Source organism: Dermochelys coriacea, chromosome 7, assembly GCF_009764565.3.
Source record: "Dermochelys coriacea isolate rDerCor1 chromosome 7, rDerCor1.pri.v4, whole genome shotgun sequence".
Classification (NCBI taxonomy): domain Eukaryota; kingdom Metazoa; phylum Chordata; order Testudines; family Dermochelyidae; genus Dermochelys; species Dermochelys coriacea.
Window position 1 is genome coordinate 110,161,004 of NC_050074.1, and position 8,810 is coordinate 110,169,813.

The window sequence follows — 8,810 nt, forward strand, 5'->3', positions numbered from 1 at the left end:
TGGGAGTCAAGTTGGGTTTACTGGTTAATGAAATTATTTTAAAACAGTACAACCCTGACGCAACTTTGCTTTAATTTAATTGGGAAGATGTTCTGGGAGAGGGTGTCCAGAAACAAACTACAGAACCAACCTCATAGACTTCCCCTGAAATTCACTCTTCAGGTGAAAGTTTTGAGGCCTGATTCAAAGGCCACTGAAATCAAAAGGAGTCTTTTCCCTTGACTTCAGTGGGCTTTGGGTCAGACCCGAAGAAGACAGCAGCTGTGGTTTTCTGATCCTATAGTGAGAGGGGTTAGAAATAAATCCTTATTTCTACAGAGTGACTGTATTCATCCAAATTAGGTTGCATGTGAAAACCGCCCCAGAGAAGAGAATGAAGGCACATTTCCTGCATTATTATTGCTTCAAGCAACTTCAGCATGTGTATCTACACTAGGGAGAAAAGGGTGACAATGCAAACAGCTCCTCTAAGTCTGTGGAGGAGCTTCTGTGAGGGGAAACAAGCTTGGGGAAGGTATTCTGGATTAATCCCTAACCTGTTTATTATTCCTTATTCACTGTCCCTCCACTTAACTCAGAGAGCTGAGGAGAAACAAATAGGTTTTTCATGGGGCGGAAGGCGAGTAGTTGTAGCAGGCCACCAAATAACTGGCAGAGTATCCAGCTGTCATGGTACCTGGTTATGAAGCTGTATGGTGAATACAACACAGCAGAATCATGGTTAGCAGGGGGCTCCAACTCCATTACTGAAGCAGCTCTGCAAGGTGTGGGACTGCACAGGTTGCAGGTGATAATGCCTACATCTTATCAATTATTTCATAATTGATTTTACAGAAACAATCTCTAAACAAAACACCACTCCCAAATTAGCACTTTCAGCCCTATCTTTGCCATGGCGTCAGAGAGAAGATGGCATAAGGCAGACCCCTGCTATTGTAAATCTGAAGGTTCTCATTTTCTCTCACTTTGTAGCTTCCATGCAGTCCTTACAATTCTTCCTTAGAGGAAAGCAGAGGCAGGCACAAAAGAAGCTGGTAGGAAAATAGCTATTTTTGAGAATTTGTGGCATGTTAGCAAAACTGTGAACTAGGAGGCTACAGGAATGGCTGCTTAATCATATTATACACAGCACCCTGACTGCTACTTAGTACTGTTGCATGCCATAATCAATTTTATTTTTCCTCTTGCCTGATTATATTTAGAGTGACAGTAGAGCTTTTGCTACTCCTACAGAGGATATCTGTATATTCAGTCAGTGGTATTATATAGCTCTCCGAAGGAATATACTGTAAAAACCACAACTAGTAGTAGGAAGAAAAACAAAGCCCTTCTCACACAGTAATGGCAGCAAAAGCTATACTACAGGGATGATGTAGAGAGTTCAGTGATGTGACTATTAAAGGATTGTGAGTAGCTCATTTAGATCAGCTCACTAATTAATAGTATTTTTGGCTATATACGTTTTTTTTAATAAAAGTATCCAAGAACCATCATTTTCAAAGGGAGGGAAACAGTTCTAATTGCTACAGTAAAGTCATAATAAATCCTACAGTTGCATTGTTACACCTCTGTCCTATTGTTCCATCATGATTCCTGTACCAGCAACATACTAAAGGTGAATTTAGAAGGGGTTTACACATATAACACCTATGTTAACCCTCATTACTATCAACAGAATATACTTTTTTTTTTTTTTTACAATGTTTAATATTAGCCTCAGTAAAGGCTAGTGTGAACAATTAAGAAAGCAACGCAAAAGAACTATAATGGACCAGCTCTAAACAAACCTAGATTAATAAATTCCAAGGCCCCAGGGGACCACTGTGATCATCTAGACTGACCTCCAGTACAACACAGGCCATAGAACATCCCCCCAAATAATTTCTAGAGCCTATCTTTTAGAAGAACATCCAAACTTAAAAATTGGCAGTGATAGAGTATCCACCATGAGCCTTGCTAAATTGTTCCAATGGTTAACTACTCTCACCTTTAAAAATCTACACCATATTTCCAGTCTGAATTTGTCTAGCTTCAATTTCCAACCATTGCATAATTTTATACCTTTTTATGTTAGAATGAAGAGCTGTTGCCCATGCAGATGTAATCAAGTCACTCCCTTAACCGTTTTGTTAAACTAATCTGTTTAAGGCATGTTTTCTAATAATTCTCATGGCTCTTCCCTGAGCCCTTTCCAATTTATGAATATCCTTCCTAAATTGTGGGCACCAAAACTGGACACAGCATTCCAGCCACCAATGCCAAATGCAGAGGTAAAATAACTTCTCTATTCCTGTTTAAGATTCCCCTGTTTATGCATCCCCAGGATTACTCTAGCTCTTTTGGCTGCAGTGTCACACTGAAAGCTCATTTTCAACTGATTATCCATCATGCCCTCAAATCTTTTTCAGAATCACTGAGTTCCCCATCCTGTAAATATGATCTTCATTCTTTGTTCCTAGATGTATACATTTACATTTAGCTGTATTAAAGCACAGTTTGCTTGAGCCCAGTTTTCCAAGTGATCCAGATTGTTTTGAATCTGTGACTCGTCCTCTTCATCATTCACCACTTCCCCAATTTTTGTGTGATCTGGAAACTTTATCAGTGATTTTATGTTTTCTTCCAGATCACTGATCGAAATGTTAAATAGCAAAGGGCCAAGACTCAATCCCTGTAGGACCCCTTTGGAAACACACCCACACAAAGATGAAGACAACACATCAATTTAGTTACTCATGCCGATTCTAAACACACTAAAATCCTCTGGCATTACACATTAATATGTTACAGTCTGTAGTAATTTAAGCTAAATGATACTTGCAGCTCCATGTGTGGAAAGTTACTCTCATAATATAAGCACAGCTGGAAGAACCTCTTATTATTTAAGGTGTCCAATACACTGCAAACCCTGTTTTCAGTTGCTGATAACTGCCAAACTTTAACCATTCAGGCTAAAATCTTCCATACCAGGTGTTGCATCAGACTATTGGAAAATTTTGGCTAAAACGACTAAGCCATTGCCAAGAACAAGGGATAAATTCATTGATTTGCCATATTAAAAATTCTGGCAACCTTTTCTTTGAAAAGCTCTAATGCCCCTATGCTTGGGAGCAAGGACTAGAAATTGGGCAGGGGATGCCATTTGTGTCAAGGATGTATCCTTTTGCCATCTCCATGAAAATCTCCCCAAATTTGGCCAAGTTATGTCTTTGAAAAATTGCATTTGTACATGCTCAGTAGAGACTTTACATTTTAGCAGCAAAAATTCCCTGAAGATCTGTCCATCCTGGGCATGCTCCACGTTGGGGCTGAGCAGGACTTAACCAACAAATGTAACTCTAGGCTGCTATGACATATGTTAGGTCTCAACACCTGAACTGAGACCAGGGACACCGTCTCTACTGTAAATGCATCCGATGAAGTGAGCTGTAGCTCACGAAAGCTTATGCTCTAATAAATTTGTTAGTCTCTAAGGTGCCACAAGTACTCCTTTTCTTTTTGCGAATACAGACTAACACGGCTGCTACTATGAAACCTGTCTCTACTGTGTTCTCGATGGCCCTCTGCTGGACCCAGACAGCATGGGGGGAAGAAAGCTGTTGATTCATGTGTAGAGGGGTCAAGAGACAGACCTGCTTTGGTGGGGGGTGGGTACTGTGGAACTGGAGGTTGGTAGGGGGAGAGGTAAATTGATACCAGGAGTTACGTGGGGGAGACTGGGATTGGTAGGCAAAGTAACTGGGAGCAGGAATAACTGTGACAAACTTGGCAAGAAGTCTAGGACTGGGAGGAGAGGGATTGCAACAGGCTGAGATTCAAAGCCAATTAATCTATGAATAAATGTGGTGTGGGAAACTGGGAGCCAGTTGGTGAGGGGAGGAGATTGAAATCAGATGAGCAGGCAGGGAGACAGAGTGAGAACCAGTGAGGTGATGAGGAGGGAGACGGATCCGATGAGGAGCTGAGGTGTAGGTGGGACCAGATGGGTAAAGAGACTGGAATATGGAATGGGGCAGACACATTGAGATTGGACAAGCAGCTGGGGAGAAGATTGGGAGTCAAGGGGACCAGGCAACATGGGCAGGTATGACTGGAGGCCACGGTGTGGGGGTGGGAGACTGGCTGGGCAATGAAACTAGTAAGGGGGGGACAGAAAATCCAGAGGCTTGAGGCTAGAACTTGCTGGGCAAGGCGCCTGTGATGAGAAGCCTAAGCAGTGGAGACTGGGACTAGATAGAGGAGGAGAATGTGACAGGAAGAAGGAGCTGGGTTGGGAGAGGGGGGGAAAAAAAAAAAAAAAAAAAAAGGACTGGTACAGGGGGAAGGGGTTGGGTAAAAGGGGTTGTACTTGAGAAGAAATAGGCAGAAGAATCTGGGTCCCCTGGGACACACTTCCCTCCAAAGCCTGGATTGGAATCCGGATTGCCCTCAGCAAATATCTGTGAAATGCACGAGCAGAAGTGTCCCATTCCTCCTCTTATGTCGGTCTGCATGCAGGATGACAACCTACTACTGCTATCCTTTACTTTGTTAGCTCAAATGGTAGAGATCTGTGTGATGAATCTAAAGGTTCCAACCCTGCTGATGAACCATGTGAATGTCAATATGATGCCAGATGATGGAAATTGGTTTTTTAGATTGCTTTTTTTAAAAGACTATGAAATTATACACAAGCATTTAAAGAACATTAAAGTTGCAAAGTCAAACAACTGAAAATTAAAAAATACCTGTATAAAGTTTGCATGTGAAACTGAATTCAGCCCCCTTGGGCATATGCATCATGAGACACTCACGTTACATAATCCCAACTATTTTCCCTCTGCTTCATTAAGTGCACAGGATGAACCTGCTCTGGAGATGGAACAGGGTTGTGTAGTGAAGGAGATTGTGGCTGTAGGATACCAGATTAGAAAGTATGTAGTGGTTAAGGCAGAAGATGGCAGGGGACTACAGTAAGACAAAAGGATGGTTTCATGGTTAAGGTAGCTGAATGCTGCCCTGGAGAGCTGGATTCTGTCTGTGCCTCTGCCAGAGTTCCTATGTGATGCTAGTCAAGTCACTCTCAAACTTTTCTCAGATATTCACTAATTGTGCATTCCTCATTTTCTGGGTGTCCAACTTGATAGTCTGGATTCTGATTCACAGAAGTGCTGAGCGCTCACACCTGCAGCTGAAGACAAAGAGAACTGTACTTTGAACCTATAAAGTGCTATTTAATGTGAAGCACTCGAAAAAACAGGCATCTCCAATTAGGCACCCAAAATTAGTGGATATTTTGACCTTAATTTTTCTGTTCCTCAGCTCCCCATCTTTAAAACTGGGATAATGACCCCTTACCTCAGATGTGTGTTGTGAAAGGAAATTAATAGTTGTGAAGCACTCAAATATTATATATTGTTTGGCACCACAGAAAAGCCCATTAGGAAATTAATTCTTCAGAGCAGGGTTTGAATAGTGTGCAGTAAATAAGGCATGGGGCCACACATTGAACAATGAGGAGAAAAATAAAATATTCAATAGCTGCTCCTTAAGTTCTGTGCACTGAATGAGGCAAGGGTCCTGTGGAAAAAATAGCATGTATTGTAAAGAGAGAATTATGCATACAAACAAGGGGGCTGAATTAATGTTGTACAGGCAACCTTAATTCTGACATTTCCTAACTTTGAAGTACTTGACTTGGCAATACGTTATTATTACGTTATTAACTCTCATATCTCAAGTTAAGCCTTACCTCTACAGAAACTAAGGCCTTGTATACACAGATGCTGTACCGTTTTTACTATACTGGTGTAGTTAAAGTGGTACAGCCCTCTTATGGATGCAGTTATTTCAGTATTCCCTTTCCCATACAGGAATAAGCTACAGTGGTATAAACACTTTTATATTGGCATAACTGTGTCCACATTAGGAGACATACCAGTATAACTTTTTGGTTTAAAAAAATATATTACATCCCTAACTGAAAGTTACATCAGTACAAAATCTGTGTGTAGACTGGACTATGGAAATGGTGGGTAACGGTATGTGCTTTAAAATGCTGTTCTGTGCTAACAGTAGCTATACAAAGGTACCATGTAATTCAGTATGCTCCCAATGCAAATCTGAGTCAGATCAAACTATATACATCCATTTTTTTCTACTTTAAACCTTTGGTAACACTGCAAAGCCAATGCAACTGGGAGAGGGAGTTGGTTTCTCTACTGGGTTGGTTATCACCACCACCATTTAGTTTCAATGGCAAGGCCAAATGCATTCCTCTTTTACCCAATCCTAGAAGGCAATAGAGAAGAAAAGGCATAACTCAGAATTTAACCTGCAGAATCTTACTATTAAGAATGATAAAGGAGTAAAAAAGGATCCAGCTTGACTTTCAGACCCATATATTGCGTTTGTAGGGCTGACAGTTGCAAAAACGGCTATTTGTAGGTTGAACATAACCATTATGGAAATCAGAACTAACCTGGAGTCTCATACTGTCACTTCTCAGCGCAGTACCACACTTGGTTAACAAAGGATTGCTGATTTTACCAGTTACACTCAAACTCTCCTTTTAACCCTTGTAGAATCTGTAGATGTCAAAAAACCATTAGGAAGAAAAATACTACTCTAGAGGAACACAGTTCACTGACTTCCGGAGATAGAAAGAATAAGTTAAATTTCAACAAGGACATTACCATCTGTTCCTTTGAAAGTTAGCAAAACAAACTGGTTATGATCTACATCGGTTCTGTTTTGTTATATATGGAATAAGGTTGTAGTAGTGTAGGTGATGCACTACTTCATACAAGTGCAAATGGCCCAATTTTCTCCTCAAAGGATAAGTGCATCACCTGGGGGCTGCAGGGAATTTAAACCTAATTTTGCACACCTTCCATTGAAATTCTGTCTCCCACCTACTACAAGTTTGCTTATACCACCTTGCTGTACTTTCAATGTAAACAAAAACACAACATGATTCTTTTAAAATTAGACATTGTGGTTGAAATATTGTAAATGTTTTAAGTTACCACGTTACTAAATATTTCTATTATTTTATTGTAATTTAAAAACTGAAGCCTGTCACTTGATGACCATGACTATTCAAGAACAATTTACATGAAATACACAGGGCAAGGGGTTCAGGAAAAAAAAAATCATAATGTTTTATAGGCTTTGCAATATATATTGCATATAACTTTGCAATATGTATAATTCCTGAAGTGCAAAATTAAGTTTCATTTGTTTTCATACAAAAAAACATTAGAAGGAAAGGTCTGAGACAAACAATAAGGAAATCTGCAACTAAAGCGTCTCCAAGACTGAACATAAAAAAAAAATAATTAAATATCAAATATTTAGTTGGCAAATGAGAACTCCACTTTTTTGTGAGTTATCCTAAACTATGCATGTTATTTCAACTATATGTTATTTTAATAAAAGCCTGCATTTTTTAGAAGAATCCAGGGAAATAAATTTTCACTCTAACCCTGTAGTTATAGTTCTAGAGATGCTCAAGACCTGATCCAAAGCATGTTGAACTCAATGGAAAGATTAACTTCAATGGACTTGAGGCTCAGGCCCTAACTGTGTTTCTTTCTGTATGATCTTTAAACTTATCTGGACCATTAAAAAACACCCCTTAAGTTATACAAATGGAAAAAAGTCAGAGAGCACTGATATGCAAAACACAGTTAGTCTCTAAGGTGCCACAAGCACTACTTTTCTTTTTACAGTCAATATGCCATTCATTTAAAAAATGCTTCTGTGTCTAAACTAACTGCAAAGTTTCTGTCTCGTGTAAATATCTGAAGTAGGATTATACACCCCTGAAAATAGGGGATTGTAGCAGTAGTTCTCTTGGACTAACTGCAATAAGTATCTATTTTATATATAGATACCTAATTCCTTCTCCATATTCTAAAATAGACTTCCTTACTTTACAATACATAAACAAAAATCTCTCAAATTAATATTGCTTGTATATAGTTAATTATGAGTTCTTACAGCTTCAAAATACCAAACATTCAATTTTTAATAGTATAAATATGGATTACTAAATTTTTGATTTTTAGTATAAAATCTCTATGTAAAACCACATGCTACACCCATCTGTGCAAAGGCCAGGAAAAAAAAGTTCTATTTTTCATATAACAAAAGTGCTACTGCAGAACCTTTGGACCGGTTTCATGGACATTTCTGCAGAAACATTGGATGTCTGGCTCAGAAAGTAGGTTTCCTTGCAAAGAATTTAAGTTCTTCCTAGAAGATTACAAAGCAAAGTTAGTTTCAGACTGCTTACTGAAAAACTGTTACTTTATGGCTATGCAACAAGACAAACAGGTATATTTTTACTGCTCTAACCATTTTCCAGTTTTCAGTGTTACTTTCAGTGTATCGGATTTCAATGTGTTTATACTAGTATGTCCAGTTCTATAAAGCTATAGTACACCAAGAATAAGATCTCAAAGGCACAAACACAGGTAAGATGCCTGATTGGAAGAGGCCCTGGAGGTTTTTCGCCTTCCTCTGTAGCATGGGGCACGGATCACTTGAGGGAAGATTCTCTGCTCCTTGAAGTCTTTAAACCACGATTTGAGGACTTCAATAGCTCAGACATAGGTGAGGTTTTTCGTAGGAGTGGGTGGGTGAGATTCTGTGGCCTGTATTGTGCAGGAGGTCAGACTAGATGATCAGAATGGTCCCTTCTGACCTTAGTATCTATGAATCTATGAACTCAGGTTGTGTTTTTGAGTATCTGCCCTTGTGTGTATAAAGTCAGAGTCAAGGAAACGTAAAAAGACTAGAAATATTTCCTAATGTGTAGCCGCATG

The 8,810-nt window shown here is 39.4% G+C and overlaps 1 long non-coding RNA gene across 1 annotated transcript; it reads right to left on the minus strand.

The window, feature by feature from the left end:
- Nucleotides 1-1,682: 1,682 nt before the first annotated feature.
- Nucleotides 1,683-8,468, minus strand: LOC122461051. Its single transcript, XR_006282749.1, has 2 exons — nt 3,536-8,468; nt 1,683-3,401 (listed from the first exon to the last, which is right to left on the minus strand). It is a non-coding gene; the product is annotated as an uncharacterized LOC122461051 (long non-coding RNA).
- Between the last annotated feature and the right edge of the window lie 342 nt (nt 8,469-8,810).